The 16716-nt window shown below is 44.5% G+C and overlaps 1 long non-coding RNA gene across 1 annotated transcript; it reads left to right on the top strand.

Annotated features, from left to right (window-relative positions):
* The first annotated feature begins 7079 nt into the window (after window positions 1-7079).
* On the top strand, window positions 7080-15839 carry LOC136581825 (uncharacterized). Its single transcript, XR_010787086.1, has 5 exons — window positions 7080-7172; window positions 7274-7498; window positions 10023-10154; window positions 15079-15202; window positions 15748-15839. It is a non-coding gene; the product is annotated as an uncharacterized lncRNA (long non-coding RNA).
* The last annotated feature ends 877 nt before the right edge of the window (window positions 15840-16716 follow it).

Here is a 16716-nt window from a genome sequence, read left to right as displayed (position 1 = left end):
GAAAGAACTTCTACATGCCTAATTGTGACCTATGTGTAGGAAAGCCTCCATTCCTCAGAGGAGTCGGACGGATCAAAGGCGGCACTGATATTTGTGGGGAAAACTGGGCTTGTAAAACAGACTCCACCGGCCTGAGAAGGGACAGAACGGCAAGTATGTGGCAGCCAACATATCAGTGACAGCTGCGAGTGCCAGCAGCTATAAACCAGTGTAAGGCTTTCACACGGCCGAGAAAGCTGCAAGAGATTTGCGCGTCGCGAGATATATCGCACGAATATGAACCCCATTCTTTTGAACATGGTCATATACATGAGCGATGCTTTCCTGCATCGCCGTGCGGGAACGAAATTGCAGCATATCTCCCTCTTTGGGTGTTCCCTCGGAACGCATCGCTCATAGGTTTCGGAAAACACATGGCACAGCTTGTGCACGCGAGTGCGATGCGAGGTTTCCCATTGAAAACAATGGGGAACACTTGCCTATCCTCAGCATGGCTTAAAGTCACGCCGGAGGATCGCAACTATACGAAAGTGATGGGAGGCGTTTTTGACCCCAAAAAAGTCTTGCATCCGCCAGACATCGCACGAACATGAGCGCAATATCTGGCTGGGATTCATGGCTCAATATCACGCTTGGCCGTGCTAACGGGACAAAACGAAGGCACTGATTTCAATGGTTTGGTTTTCACTAGTGGGATTCTCGACCGTTAATTGTGCGGCCCAGAAAAGGTGGCACTTGTCCTATCTTTTGATGAGATACGCTGGAGGCTCCCGTAGACTTCTAAAAAAATAGAAGGGCAGGGAGTTTAGCAGCGTGCAACGCTTGGAAAAGAAGACAGTTGCCTCTATTTAAGTACTAGTAGTCATTCCAAGGATTTCTGACGACCGATGGATTTCCGAGCTGCAGCGTATTTTTTTTTGCCAATATGCAGCAGTCGCCCGTGTGAATGGCAGGAAATACGCTAATAAAGATCGGAACGCAATCGCAGCAATTCTTCATTTATGTGATTATACAACGCATAAGAGCCACCGTAAAAACCCACACGGTCGTGTGAAGGACGCCTTTTTGTGAGTCACTAAGAAGCAGTTATTGTGAGGGGCCACTAAGGGGCACTATTGCTGTGATAGAGTCACTGAGAGGGTCTTTTACTGTGAGGTGGTCATTAATGGGCACTATTACTGTGGGTAAACACATGGGCATGGCATAGTATAAAAGGGCGTAGCCTAATGTGAAAACATTGCCTTTTCAGTATTGAGAAGTTGGGAGGTATGAGGGTGGAGCAGGGGTGTAACTATAGAGGGTGCAAGGGATGCGGTTGCACCCGGGCCCAAGAGCCTTAGGGGGCCCATAAGGCCTCTCTTCTCCATATAGGGCGCCCAGTACTATGACTAAAGCATTATAGTTGGGGGCCCTGTTACAGGTTTTGCATTGGGGCCCAGAAGCTTCAAGTTATGCCTTTGTGCAGCATGGTTTAGGTATGGGTACGGGTACAGATACAGATAGAGGGGGGCCCCAGCTCACCTTTTGTATCAGGGCCCCTGAGCCTTTATTTACGCCCCTGGGGTGGAGTAACACATGATTGCAGGATCAGGATATACAGGGCTTGTTTCTAGTCCGCACTCATGGAGATAGATTGGTTTGCATTGGAGCTGTATACACAACACGGTAGAAGACTATCATGTATTGGACGAACACACAGTCACTGTGGACATTGATATAGCTACTACATATCTAGAAACGGCTCATATATAGGCTGACACATTCTCTATGCATAACTGTGACTGAGGAATGCACTGACAGTCTTTGATGACTATTGACTCATAGGCAAACCTTGCGTTCCTCTCACTGATCATGTTCTGTCTTGACTACCGGAGTAGCACTAATCAGACATTTGCATGAAATTTGAGTTCCACTTCTACAGCTACTTTTGTGTCTTCAAGGATTTATCATGTATTGTTTTACTTGAATCAATGCAAATCTGACCTATAAGAGGCTTGTCAGCATGCAAATCACAGTGTACTGTGCAGAGAAGAGCAGGGAGTGCCCCGTAACTGGGTCTATAAACCACGGACGGGAATATTGTTTGTCTGTGGGTTACTTTCACGGACAACGAGAATAGAAAAAAGCTCAATATGCAAATCTGGGCAGCTCATGAATGTGAAAAAAGGGAAAGGTTAAACCACAATCTGTAGTTCTAAACTTACTGACAGTCAGTTTCTTAGTGTGTACAATAAATATGTCTAGCTCTAGAGAGAATAAGAAAAGAAAAAATATACTGACTGTCCCTTTAATAAAATGCCAGCCATTTATTAAAGCCCCCAGCCCTTTATTAGAGCCCTTTATCAAAGCCCAAGCCCTTTAGTAGAGCCCTTTATTAAAGCCCCCCAGCCCTTTTTTAGAGCCGTTTGTCAAAGCCCCCAGCCCTTTATTATAGCCCTTTATCAAAGCTCCCAGCCCTTTATTAGAGCCTTTTATTAAATCCCCAGCTCATTATTAGACCCCATTGCCCTTTTACTATTGGCACTTCCATGTGTGTAAAAAATTGGACCGCTAACCCCAGAGTGCAGTATGAAATCATGTGACAAGTTTTCCATGGATCAGTTTCAGTGTAAATCCACACTAGATGGGAAAATTCAGCGATCTGAGTGATTCCAGCGAGGCCTGGTCATTGGTGCTAGGCTTCACTGCTAGCCTTGTGGGATTCTCTTGTGCAGCTTTATGGAGTATACAGAAAATGGTGTGATTGAGGAAAATCATTCAGCTAAAGTGGATTCTGTGGACGAAAGCAACTTGTTACCGAAAGGGGTCAGAGGAGGATGTCAGGAATCGTTTTGACAAACAGGCGCTCTACAATTAAAATCAGCCAAATATAACGCTGGTGCTCCAACTAAAATGTCCAAATGCACAACTTGCTGTTTCGTAGCACAGATGGCCTATAACAGGGGATGACCTGTTTCAGCGCCATTGTGTTTAAGAGAAACAGAAAGGTGAAACGTCAGGGGGCAAAAGAGTGCAAAAAATATATCACTGAGCAGTTTAATAACATCTGCCAGTCAGATAATTCCAGATTTCCGTTGCACCGTGCTGATGTGAGGTTAGAATTTGGCACGAGCAGCATGAATCGATGATCCCTTCCTATCTGCTGGTCAGAACATGTCAGGACCTTCATCTAATCTACAGTAATAAGCTTCCTGTCCCCAGGGGCCGATATTCCTGCAGAGCGATTTCATCACGCAGTGGAATCTACACCACGACGACTTTCTGTGGTTCTGAACGCCAAAGGGGGTCCGACATGTTACTAGATGGGGGTCTCTAATAAAGTGTCAATCAGTCTATATACGTACCCAAAACATATGCATTTGTCACTATAATATTTATAGCACAATCCCGCCATACAGTGCTAAATAATACTTCCGTACAGTGTCCAAATAATAATGCCAATCAGTCCCCTACTAATATTGGCATACCATACCTGAATAATAATACACCTACCCCATAGCACCAAAATAATACCGTCATGTAGTGCCAACACAATGCCTCAAATCTATAGATGAAGTTTCTATAGGCTCGTTCATAATTAGGATTGGCTCTACAGCCCTCATAGTTGACAACATGTCTATAAATCCTAACTTGTTCATAGACTTGGCTGAATAGGTATACCATGATGTCACCATATCAGCAGCCGATGACAGCTGTGACATCACACGCTGACATGTTGGAAGTCATGAAGGTCTTTGTAGGGTATTTATTATGTCAAAAACAGGAACCACCCTGCAAACCCATCTGTAATAATAGTAATGATGATGAGGACGGTGCTGCCGTTCACGGCCTCTGCGGTTATATATTGTTCGCTGCTCGGGAACGTCATTGTAATTATCTCTAATTACTGCTTTTTGCACCAGAGGTCGGAATCCACACGTAATGACGGTATTATAGGGCTGGAAGTGATTACTGACTCTTGTTTGTTTTCATGTTAAATGCTTAGCGGTAAGTTCCCACATTTGTGTCACCAGCTTCCCCAGAAAATCATTAGTGACTGTTATATTCCCCATGTCGATGGCTGCAGTTTTTTGGCGCAAGTTTTGTAACTTTTTTAGTTTTTCAGCATGCTTGCCACTTTTCCGAAAAGTAGGCAGGTGGGATGGGCGTGGCCTCCCTGGCCCTACAGACTCACTATAGTTTATGCCGGGGATTATAGTAAGTTATGGCACAGATCTGCAGCGGCTCATAACTAGCACAGCAGGTTTGATTTTCATGCACATTGACCGTTATTAGATAGTTTTGATAAATTGCACCAAAAGTTTAGAGCAAAATCAAGGTACCTCTACATGGTATGACTGCTGAGTAGCTGTACCAGTGACTATTGCTTCTGCTATTCAAGTGAATGGAGGCGGAACGGCCCGGGAATCATTCCGGCCAGTCTGCCCGTGTTCCCTGTAAACAGGCAGTCGCTCATATATTGAGCGATTCCTGTTTATACTGAGCGAGAAGCCGCTCAGCGCTCGTTCCGTCACAGTGAGATGCAATGGAACGACTAGCGACAACTGAGCGACTTCTTACTGAGCGCCCTATCATTGTACATATGTACACAGGCCAACAGTCATCCGAAATCCACAGCCGAGAAGATGGTGGGGTAGATAAGGATTTTTGTGTCACAGTGGCTCTACCATCTCCTCCCCTGAGGGTAGCTTGGGAACCATCCAAGTTACTGCTGGGGGAGGTCACAGGGAAAAGTAACCAGTAGTTACCTTAAAGTCCTTGGTCACTCGTGACGCCACCGTTCCATCCTCTGCAGTGAATCTGGATGACGATAATAACTCCACACACAGGGAAAATTTTATGGACAAACCAGGAATGGTTGGTAATGTCCGTTTACTGTAACTTTGTAAACCTTCACAACATCTACAGTCTGGCACAGATACAACGGAATAAAGTAGTGTGACAGAGAGGATTTTTGGGGTATTCCAGATGATCCACAGTCCCAGTTATCTGTGTAAACCCGCTCCCGGCAACTCTCCCTCTCTCTCTTACTCTCTACCGTTCCACACTCACATTTACTTGTTCTGTGCTTTTGGCCATGCAGCGGTCCTTCTCTAACACTCAGTACTCAAGGGCAGCATTGGTACATCCCGGGTAGACTGATCCCAGGTCAAATAGAAGGGTATCGCTTGGCTTCCTCCATTCTTACTCACACACAGGCCAATCTGTGTCTGTGTGGCTCACTCACTGACTCTTCTGCCAGAAGCCAGAAGTAGACTCCAACTGAAGTGAACTGCTCTCTAGCATCCTTGCAAACACATATATCTCACAAGGTCGGATGACAACAAGATACATTTCTCAGACATAACCCAGACATTAATCCATTCAGTGCTGCAGAGGTGGAATACACATACCAAATACACACTACATAGTGGATACAGACAAGACAATTGCACGAGACAAACACATAACATTATGGAGGGGCCCCGCTAACTCTGGGCCACTACATATCGACCTGTGTAAGACTTCCTGCAGACGGGCGGGTCGGATCCCACCGCGAGAATTCTCACAGCGGGATGCAAGCAGTGCCCCTGCAGTGACCACCGCGGCTCACCCCCTCCCGGCGTCTTCTCCGCTCTGCTGTGTGCCGGCTGCTGCCCAGCCGTCACATGCACAGAGCAGAGCCGGCACATCAGCCGTGATATTTCTCTGCGGGCCTCTGTGAGGCTTACACAGAAATAGGACATGCCGCGATTTGTTTACCGCGCGAGTTTTCACGCGGTCAAATCGGCACTGTCTGCATAGGATTGCATTATCTAATGCAATCCCATGGCAGTGGGCATAGATGGAAATTCTGCGGAAAATCCCGCTGCAAAATTTCCGCCCGTGTGCAAGAGGCCTAAAGGTACCTTAAGCCAACCAATAGGTTGTGTAATGTTAAACAAAAGAATGCGGCATGGGGGGCAGTAATGGTAGAATGGGGGGTTCTGCTCCCCCCTCTTCGGTCAATGTGTGCTCTCCGCACTCACCTGCAGGGACTTCAAATTGAATGGAGCTAGACCGAGCATGCACGGCCGCCGATCGGTTCATTTAAATGAGGTTGATACAAACAGCCAAAGTACAAGCGTGCGGCTATCTCTAGCAGTCTCATTGAAAATGAAGGGAGCTGAACCATGCATGGGCAAATGCTGCTCTATACTATCTCCTCCCTTCTGCAGGGGGGGCAGTAAGCCCACAGCGGGGGGACACGGGACCCCTATTCTTGGGAATCAGTGGGGTCTCAGCCGTGATCTCCTTTCCTAAAGGTACAAGACATGAATTTCCACTAACATCCCTGTATTTCTTTCCGGCCATTTCTGAAGAAGGGTCTGCGTCTGCGAAACGTGTTATCTGTGCTGGCTATAATGTTATTAATTAATAACCCCATTGCTTTTATGCGCTTTCCATTACAAGGGTTGCGCCCACAGTCCATCATTCTCTCCTTTTTACAATGAATCATTCCACACCCTGTATATGAAGAAATTAATCCACGCCATTGTTTAGATCTATTTACCTTTTAAAAAACAAAAAAAAGGACCTCCCATGTTTCCGTTTCCACCATCCATGGGAAACCCTTCACATTTCATTGTATAAACAATCAATCTGCTGTATAATGAACACGTACTTGATTGTTTCGCGCATTTACACAGGGCAATTATAATTGTCCGTAATTGGTTGGAGGTGAACAATAAACGCTAATTACTTTGTGGCCACTTATAGCTTCCATCTAACCGCGAAAAGCCACAATCTTCTCGGAATGAGCCGTCCGATAAGAGCAGACAGAGGCTGTCGGAAAAAATGCTTTAGAAATAGAAAGATGGCATGTTCTGTAAAACTCCATCAGCCGTAAGAGACAGCAGAGCAAGAAACACAAGTTGTATAACTATGTCCCAATGCCGCAGTGGACTGAGCCGTATCCGTGGGAAAGTATTCGAGTTACGTGTAGGTATAATTACCGGCAGTAAAAACAGCTCAGTGTGCCAGGATGGGTGTGAAGTTCTCAACGGGAGGAAAGAAACTTTTTACATTCCACTACCTGAGCAAACAGGTTGACATAAAAGGGAAAATGTCAGCAAAGTCAATGAGCTTTAGAAGCATCAAAAAGCAACGAGATTACATAAGGCTTCCCGAGGAGAGGAGCGGGGATGAGCGCGGTTAGTACTTGTGTGTACCTGATTACAATTATAGCCTAGATACATGGCTTGATTTCCAGCCGTTTACCATTTAATTGCTAATGTATCATTTTCAACATCAGGAAGGGCTTATCTGTCAACATGTCGTGATTTTCCTGCCAGAGTCCTAATTTCCGTCGGTCTGAAGAGATGTTGTCTGCTGGAAAGAAAGGAGGAGATTTTCAAAAACAACAAGCAACCAATTAAAATTGGAAATACAGGCAATTTTATACACTTCGCCCCAAGCCTTTATGCTGCCTGAGGCGAAGTGTGAAATGGCTGAGAAAAATCAAACATTCTTTTAAGAGGTATGGAAAGCGCCAATACATGAGAAGCCTAAGACATATTAGAAGAACTGAGACTTGTCTGAAGTGACAGAGTAATAGTCCCCCCGAGTAGTGACCTTCATAGTGGTCCCAGTTGTAATAGTGACCCCATAGTTGCTCCATTAATAATAGTGACCCCTTTAATGGCCGCAGTAGTAATAGTGACCCAATAGTACCCAGAGTAGTGATATTGACCCAGTCGGGGCCCCAGTAGTAATAGTGATCCCCATAGTGGTCCCAGTACTAACAGTGTTCCCCATAATAACATAGTATGTAAGGCCGAAAAAAGACCTTTGTCCATCCAGTTCAGCCTATTACCCACCAATGTTGATCCAGAGGAAGGCATAAAAAGCAACAATGAGGTGGAAGCCAATTTTCCCCATTTAAGGGGAAAAAATCCTTCCCGACTCCAATCTGCCAATCAGAATAATCCCTGGATCACCAACCCTTCTGAAGTAATCAGTGATATAGCATGTAATATTGTAAGGAAGGTGTCCAGGTCCCTCTTGTACTCTTATCAAGTTTGCCATCACCACTTCCTCAGGCAGAGAGTTCCACAGTCTCACTGCTCTTACAGTAAAGAACCCCTTTCTGTGTTGGTTTAAAAACCTTCTTTCCTCTAGACACAGAGGGCGCCCCCTTGTTTCAGTCACAGTCCTGGGTATTAATAGATCATGGGAGAGATTTTTGTATTGTCCCTTGATAGATTTATACATAGTAGCCCCAGCAGTAATAGTGATCCCCATAGTGGTCCCAATAGTAGCTGTGTCCCCCATAGCGTCCTCAGTAGTAATAGAGTCCTCAATAGTGGCCCCAGTATTAATAGTGACACCTATAGTAGCCGCAGTAGTAATAATCACCTCCGTACTGGACTTTCAACTGGTCAGTAACCCCAATACAGTGCACTCACTCTATCTGCAGCCTGGGTCAGATGGCCACCACTACTGTGATCAGAATGTGACCCCTTACTTCTTGCCCCCGGCATCTGCACTCTGTACAGGCCGGCATCTGTGTACAGGAATGCAGATGCTGGGGGAAGATGTCAAAGGTCACAAACTGATGACAGCGCGGTGGCAGCAAAATTTGAGCAGCCAACAGAGGGAGTGCACCGCTTGTGTGGTTGCTACCTGGCTGGCTCGCAACTGGCAATTATTTATTTACCAACCATTACCATGAGCGGTAATAAATACATACCAGCCTGGTAGCAACCCTGGCGCCACCCCTCTGGGGTTCTGCAGACTGACGTCTCAGGCAGTGGGCTCAGTTCATGTCATGGAATGGGTGTCCCTGATTACAGGTTGGAAAAAGAGTACAACGACTTGGTTATGATGAAGAGTGCTTTCATATTTCAGTATATAAAGTGCTACATCTTTGAGTAGACATGCAAGTTTGCATTGAAAAAGGTCTTCTCGAGGGATGGTCATTTCAGTAGGGTTGGTCAGTATACATTGCCTGTGATGGGACAGTCAAATGAGATCTCGTCTCAGTAAAGCAGTGGCCTGCTCAAAAAGGTGGTCCCGATTTTCCATTTAGCCAATCTTAAAGACGTATTCCCAAAATGGACTTTTATCGCTTATCCACAGAATAGATGATAAAAATCTGATCAGACCCTCACCAATTCTGGTAATGGGGTACTCCCTGAAGGTTCACTGCACCCATCGCAGTGATGTGGAGATTGAATGGAGCATCTGTGGTGCTGCTCCATTCATTTCAATTGGTTGACAGAAATACCCCAGTACAAGAGCTCGGCTATCTCCAGCAGTCCCATTGAGGATGAATAGAATGGCACCAGGCATGTTCGACTGCTGCTCCATTCAATCTCTACATCACTGTGGGTGGTGCAATGAGCCTACAGTGAGGAGGAGGACAAAGGACCTCCATTCTCAGGATCAGTGTAGGTCTCAGTGATGAGACCCCCACCGATAAGACTTTTATCACCTATCATGATGATGATGATAAAACTCAACTTTGGGAATACCTCTTTAAGGTGGTAAATAATTCAGATCCCAAGAACAAAGTGTTGAAGGGATTGTAACCCCAAGAAAAGTAGTTGACTATCTCTGGTAATCCCACTGAAATGAATGGGTGAGCTCATGTAACCACTCCTCTATATATTGTGTCGCCAGTAGAGCAAAATGTGATTGTTCTCAGTAAGAGAAACCAAGTAATCTTGTAGATATGATACCCTTTAATGGCGAACAAAAATACATGATGTTATTGCAAGCTTTCCAATCTCTCAGTGATCCGAAGAGGTCCAAAAGCTTGCAACAACATCATGTATTTTTGTTAGCCATTAAAGGGTATCATATCTACAAGATTACTTGGTTTCTCTTACTGAGAATAATCACATTTTGCTATAGGTCAATCACTCTATGGTACTAGAGCCCTGTGGGAGGTCCATTAGGCAGTTCAAGAGAAAGTCAGTCAGAGAAACAGATAAAGTAGAGAGTGTTTGGAGTAGGAGCAGAGTGTGAATGACTTATTTGTTCCCATTCCACTGATGTAGCGTACAACACCTGAAAACTACAGGATTATTGCCAGCCCTTAAAGGAGCCTCAGCCTGTCTTTGTGTGTGAAGGCCAACAGGAGTAAAGCACACCTGGACTGAACCCAAAGTGGACCCCAAGGCATGGATAAGGTACGAGCATGGGTTTCCTATTTTAAGTCACTCTGATTCGGTTGTTGACTGTTATATACCAAAAAGTTCCCTGGGCATGCCAATGACCAAAGGGGTTGCTCAGAGCCAAGGCTATATGACCCTAGAGGTAGCCTATCCTGACCATGGTTGGTCCCATCCCCTTTGCTCTTGGGTGGTGAAAACCTGTGCAAAACTCTGCTCTACAAAGCAACTGCAAACAGTGGAATGGGGAATTGAACCAAGGGTAATGGAAAATACACGAAGAGGAAAACAAACACTAAGCACCTTTGTTTTAGCTGGCAAGATCCAATGCCAATGATGGCAACCCCGGTTTTGTCTTTGCTATTGGACCTCCTTTCTTATATGTTTCTTTATTCTCAGAACTCACTATCATTTGTGCCATTAAATGCCCCACCACTGGCAGAACTCCCAAACCAGAGTACCATATCAGAAGAGATTGGTCATTGTAGATGTATAGTCATATAGATCCCCCACCAGTGCTGAACACCTCACAAGACCCACCAACGTAGGGAAGGCTTTGGGAGGCTTTTCTCTTTAACGACCAGCTTCGCTGCCCCTGAGATCTTTCCATCATTCTGCAATGGCCACCAGTTTGGAATTGTTATTTTATAGGATAAGATATCAATGAACTTTGGACACACTTCACACAATGGAAAATATGGGAACGTGACCCAAACGAAAGGAAAAAATAACATTTCAGGATGTTTCACATCAATCACAAGATAAGGAGAGTGAAAGTAGAAGTTTTTGGATACAGGTTATTGACCTACGTTTGTTGTATGAAGAGCTTATTTCAATCCTTGCTTGTGCCTACTGGTCTCAACAGGCTCTGGTTTCCAGATATGTAGGTTTAACCCCTCAACTACTCGTTTGGATACCATATATTAAAATGCATTGAAGGGCATCAAGGACATAAATTATTCTTACATTTATGATTGAGTTTTAGATGTATGGGTTCCATCATGGTGTCCATTGTGTTGATGGGTAGAATAGCCCTGCATACAGCAATATTCTTCCCTTCAACTATGTCGGGACTGACAACTGAGACTTTGAATGGAACGTCTCATGGCAGAGTGAACATAGCCTGAGCCTAAGAAAAGTTGAGGTTGGGTACAAATAATCTACACACCTTTCTATTCGGGTTTGGAGGACTATATGAGATGACATGAACCAGCAAAAAAATAGGGACCCTGTCTCATCTATGTCTACTTCGGTAAATAGTATGTACGTACGTATCTGTCCTGCTGCTCAGTGTGTATAGTTGTAGCTCTATTCCCATCAATCCCTATGGTGCCAGTTGGGAAGCAGCATCCTTGATTTTGTGTGGTGGTTGAATCTTGTCATTTAGGCAATGGCAGCCATTGTGGGCTGAATATACGTAGCATGTGTATACTGTACTTCTTAGTCTACAGTCCCTTTAGTATCCCATAGGTGCCAGAATAGAGCCTTGTGTGGCGCAGAGTGTAAAGGCAGCAGAATGCATTCCTAAGCTCTCACTTATGACCTGAAGGTTTCAGGTTCAATCCCCACATGGTTCAGGTAGCCATCTCATCCTTCCAAGGTTGGTAAAATGAGTACCCAGCTTTTAAAGATGACTAGGGAAGGCAATGGCAAACCACAGCAACAGTCTGTCCCACTGCCTCACAACTCAGTGCTTGCACCAGGGGACCTTACCTTTAGGTGCCAGTGTGGTTGTTGAGTTTTGGCAAATGGCAGCCGCTGTGGGCTGAATACACATAGCATGTGTCTTGCTTAGTTTACAGTTACTTTAATATACCATCATTGCCAGTCTGGTGGTTGAGTCTTGTCACTTGGCCAATGGCAGCCATTGTGGGCTGAACACACATAGCATGTTTATACTGTATTTCCTAGTATCCCATATATTATGTCATCGATCCTTATTCTATTCATTATCTCCTCCTTTCTAAAAATCCATCCGGGATTACTGAAAGAAACATTTTTACATTTTTCCTCAGAACTGAAAGGTATTGCTTCATGACCTTATATCTAACTCAGCAGTGTGATGTGCTTTTACCATATACCAATGAAGAAACATTTAGGGACTAACCAGTTCTTACATATCAGAAAGTAGACTATGATTCAACTTTTGCTCCAAGCCAGAGGCCTAACTTAAAGCTCCTGGGCCCCAATGCAAAACCTGTAACAGGGCCCCAACTATAATGCTTTATTCATAGTACTGGGCTCCCTATATGGAGAAGAGAGGCCTTTGGGCCCCCTTAGGCTACCGCATTCCCTGCACCCACTATAGTTATGCCCCTGCTCCAAGCCATTTATCCAAATACCCTGGCGAAGGTGAAGTGGTTGTTGGCAGCATCCTCCTGGTACCCAGCACCCAGTGTCTATGCCCCGCCAGGCCCCAAGAGGTGCAGTAAGTCCCTGGTAGGGATAGGTGCACGCAAAAAAAGGAAATGTCTACAGACCCATTAACATCAAAAACGCGCACTAATACGCCCATGTCAAGGAGCCCCTAATGCTCGTTCATCCCGATACCAGCATTCCTCTGCCATGCGTGAATGGCAGTAAGCTTTGCCATGTCAGTCTGTGCTTGTAGGGCTTCTGCAGATGGGCACATGAGCAAATACGCTCGCCGCTATGGAGCGTACGTTCACATGAAACAGTCCAAAGTAGAAAGATATTTTCTCGTGCGTAGTAATATTGCACGAGAATCACGCTACTGAAAACTAAACTACTGAAATCAGCGGTTTTGTCACGTTTTGCGGGCGTGATTTTCACGCCTGCAAAACCTGGAAAAAAACGCGGCCATCTGTTTAAGCCCTTACAACAAGGTGATTCGCAGCTCATGTAAAAGTTTCACACGGGCATATTTGCGCACGTTTTTGTATGCACAAAATTGGCGTGCGTAATACACAGAGAATGGAGCCCATTGATTTCAATGGTTTTGTTCTCATTTCATATTTTTGCTTGCGTGAAAAAAACGCATTTGTGTGCCAAAGGTCCCTATAAAAGTATATGGGGGGTGCGAGCGATGGGATGCGCAATTCCACAAGAAAAATAACACATCTGGAACTCATTAGGCTCAATAGTCCTTTAAATCGTGTTCTGTGCGCAAGAAAAAACATGTCCTGCAAGCACAAAATGTACAGTAAAATATGTCCATAGCGCAAATGTGTTGCGCTGAGTTGCGTGCAAAAACACCTACACGAACTGTATGAAGAATTACAGATTTATGCAATGGAGACGTACAGACCCAGCAAAGCTTAACATGACTCAACTTGTGCGCGGAAACGGATCGCGGTCAAGTTAAACTTTGCTACTTCTGTACATGCTCAGTGTCCTACCTGTGCAGTAAAGGTCGTTCTGCTGTTGTTTTTCTCTTTCTGTAATTGTTCTTATTAACCCAGTGAACTTTCTTGACCTGTTCAAACTCCGTACAGGAGATCTACTTATAAATACTCCTTATCAGCCCCTATTGTGCCTAAACACATGGGATCCGGATGCTGAGCTGGATTAGTCTCTCGAAGGTGGCTCTGGCAATTTCCGAATTATTTTCGGCACCACTTTGCAAACACATCTCTAATTAAGATGAGATTTAAGAGATTTTGGCACTTCCTATTCAAGACAAGCATCTTTGTTTGTTAGATGATGAGTCCGACTGTATCCTGTAATTGCAGCATAAAGCTAAGGATATTAATCCCAGCACAAAGCATCTGAAAGAACGAATGTGTCTCAGTCTGGAGGACCCATGCTTCAACATAGGCAGCTCATTGATTTCAGGAAGAACTGTGTAATGCTTCATTTTTCCTGTAGGGGTGCTGCAGGGAAACTGAGCACTTACCACGAGGTTTCTTCCTAGACTACAGTTGATTGCTGGGTCTCCCAGTAGCAGGACAACCTGCGATCAGTTTATTTTTAGAGGACCCTTCTAATGTAAAGGGATTGCTTAAAGTGGACAACCCTTTGAACCATTCCCGGGCCACCTTGTGCTGACTCAGAAGTGACACTTATTTCCTATGCATGGTGCGTGATAGACAGCCGACCTTTCACAACAAGTAAGAACACCCATGCCTGCTGTTAACCCTTCACATGCTGCTATCAATGTTGATCGTGGCATGTAAAGAGTTCACAGGGGGAGAGCGCTCTTTCTGTGATGTCATCGGTTCTCCATTATCTGCTTTCTGTTCCTAAAATAGTGCCACTATTGTTGATAGGATATTTCTGGTACTGCACTTCAGCTCCATTTACTTGAATACTCCAATACCAGATACAGCCAATGGACAAAAGTAGTGCCAAGGCCAGGATAAGGGGTAGGCATGGGTAGGCGATCGCCTAAAGCACTACCTTGTAACAGGTAAGAGTGGGCACAATTTTGTGGCAAATGTTTTTTTGTAACACGTAGCATTATATACAATGAGGACTTTCATCGGTGATGGAAGCGCTCTTTGATACAGTAGTCCCTGGGAGTGGTGGGCATGACTGGTATTGCTCACCGCTCCTCGCTCTCAGCTGGTCCTTCTCTACTCTGGGCACTGTACTAAGTTCAGACGCTGCCAACATTAGGATGTAATATGCATTGGCATCAGCAAGATGTGGTGAAGTGCCCAAGGACCAAGGAGCTAGAGTGTCTTTAGTGACAGCACACAAAGAATGCACAGCAGTGGGAGCGGTGCCCAGATAGAAGGGGTGAGGAGAGGTATTTTTGATGACTTGGCCTGAGGTCTGAAAGGGGACTGGGCTGTTTTGATTATGGAGTCTGATATGGCCTGGAATGTATAAATTATGGGGTCTGATCTGGGGGGGAGGGGCTGTTTTAATTTTGGGGTCTGATATGGGGGTCTGTTTTAATTATGGAAGTTGATCTGGGGGCCAGTGCAAAATATGTAACAGGGACCCCTCGCTACCATGTGTCATTCTTTTAAGACAGAGGGGCCTTTGGGCCCCATCAGGCTCCATGGCTACACAACAGGCCAGATGTATTGACATCAATCTCTGCAGTCTTCTGGAGAAATTGCCAGGACGGTCTGGGCCGAATGGAGAGGAAAAGTAAAGTGAGTCACTAGATTAAATATTTATTCTGCTTTATCTGTTTCTCCTGAAACTGGTTACATCTTTTATTAGAGCATGAGGTGGTTTTTCATTGATTCTGGGGGTTGGAGGGAGCACTTTTCTTAACCTGTTTAGGGCACAAAATCACCTGGTCCTGGCCCTAAATAGTGTTGCTTCTATGAAAATAAAGTTGACCCTTATTTCTAAACCCAAGCAACCCTTCATCTTTAAAACCCCATTATATACCTTAGACTTCCCAATGGTGTTGTGTATCTGATATATAGATGTAGGTTCCTTATAAGATTGCCAATATTGGTCCGTTCATTCCAAGAGTCTCAGCTTTGTACGTGTGGTTCCATGTGATGCATTACGTTTGTCCTGGAAGGACCTCCTGAGTTTTTGTATATGTGTGTTGGGGGGAGGGAGACGATACTGAATTATAGCAGGAATCGTTTGACTTAGACATAAGAGTAAATCAAAAGTTGACTGTGTCTTAATTTTTTTGTCTCATAAATCTTTCTTTTTCTTCCTTCCGCTAAAACCAAAGAACGTTGAAAATGGGAAATATGAGACTGACTACACTATCACATGCTCACAGACGTTGTAAACCTCCATTCACTTTTTGAGAAGAGTGTGATTTCTGAGAGTTATTTTTGTCTTGATCTTCCTGTGAGAAATTGCCTCAAGATAAACGTATATGTATATATATATATATAGATATATATTTATATATATGTATCACAAACAGAGTTTTTTACACATTTTCAATAGGTAAGGCCTATTGTATAACCTTTGCTAAAATAAGACGTGTAGTGAATAATGTAGACATCTGGTGGATGCAGAGTGCCTCCGAAAAACTAAAAAACCCATCGGACAAGTCCAGATGAAAGCAAAGAAAGTGAAATTACTGCAAGCGAGTGAGACAATGTGACCAATGACTTAAGAATGAGTGGGAAAGAGCCAGGACATCAAGGGCTGCAGAAACCCTGGAACAGCATGAAGTGCAAATTTAAAAGCTCAGGGAAAGAGCCAAGACATCAAGGGCTGCAGAGACCCCAGTACAGCATGAGGCGCAAATTCAAAAAGAGAGGGAAAGAGCCAGTGTATCAAGGGCATCAGAAACCACAGAATACCGTGAGGCCTGCTTTCAAGTATTTTGGTAAAAAGCCACTACATCAAGGGTTGCAGAAACCCTGGAACAAAATGAGGTCAGTATTCAAAAACAGAGGGAAAGATCAAGAGCACCGGCACCGGGCATCGCACATACAAAAATGCTCGAGTCTCCCATTGTAGTCAATGGGGTTCGTTACTCGAGTAGAGCTCTCGAATTTTACGAAAAGATAGACTCGAATAACACGGACCCGAGCATTTGGGTGCTCGCTCATCTCTAATACCCAGGCAATAAATGAATATAAATATATATATATATATATATATATATATATATATAGATGGATATGGATAGATATATTGAATTAAGGCTCCTGCACACTTGCGTTTTTCTTGCACGTTTTTT

This window comes from Eleutherodactylus coqui, chromosome 11 (assembly GCF_035609145.1).
Source record: "Eleutherodactylus coqui strain aEleCoq1 chromosome 11, aEleCoq1.hap1, whole genome shotgun sequence".
Classification (NCBI taxonomy): domain Eukaryota; kingdom Metazoa; phylum Chordata; class Amphibia; order Anura; family Eleutherodactylidae; genus Eleutherodactylus; species Eleutherodactylus coqui.
Note: the sequence above shows the minus strand (reverse complement) of the source record. Positions and strands in the feature narration are given on the sequence as shown.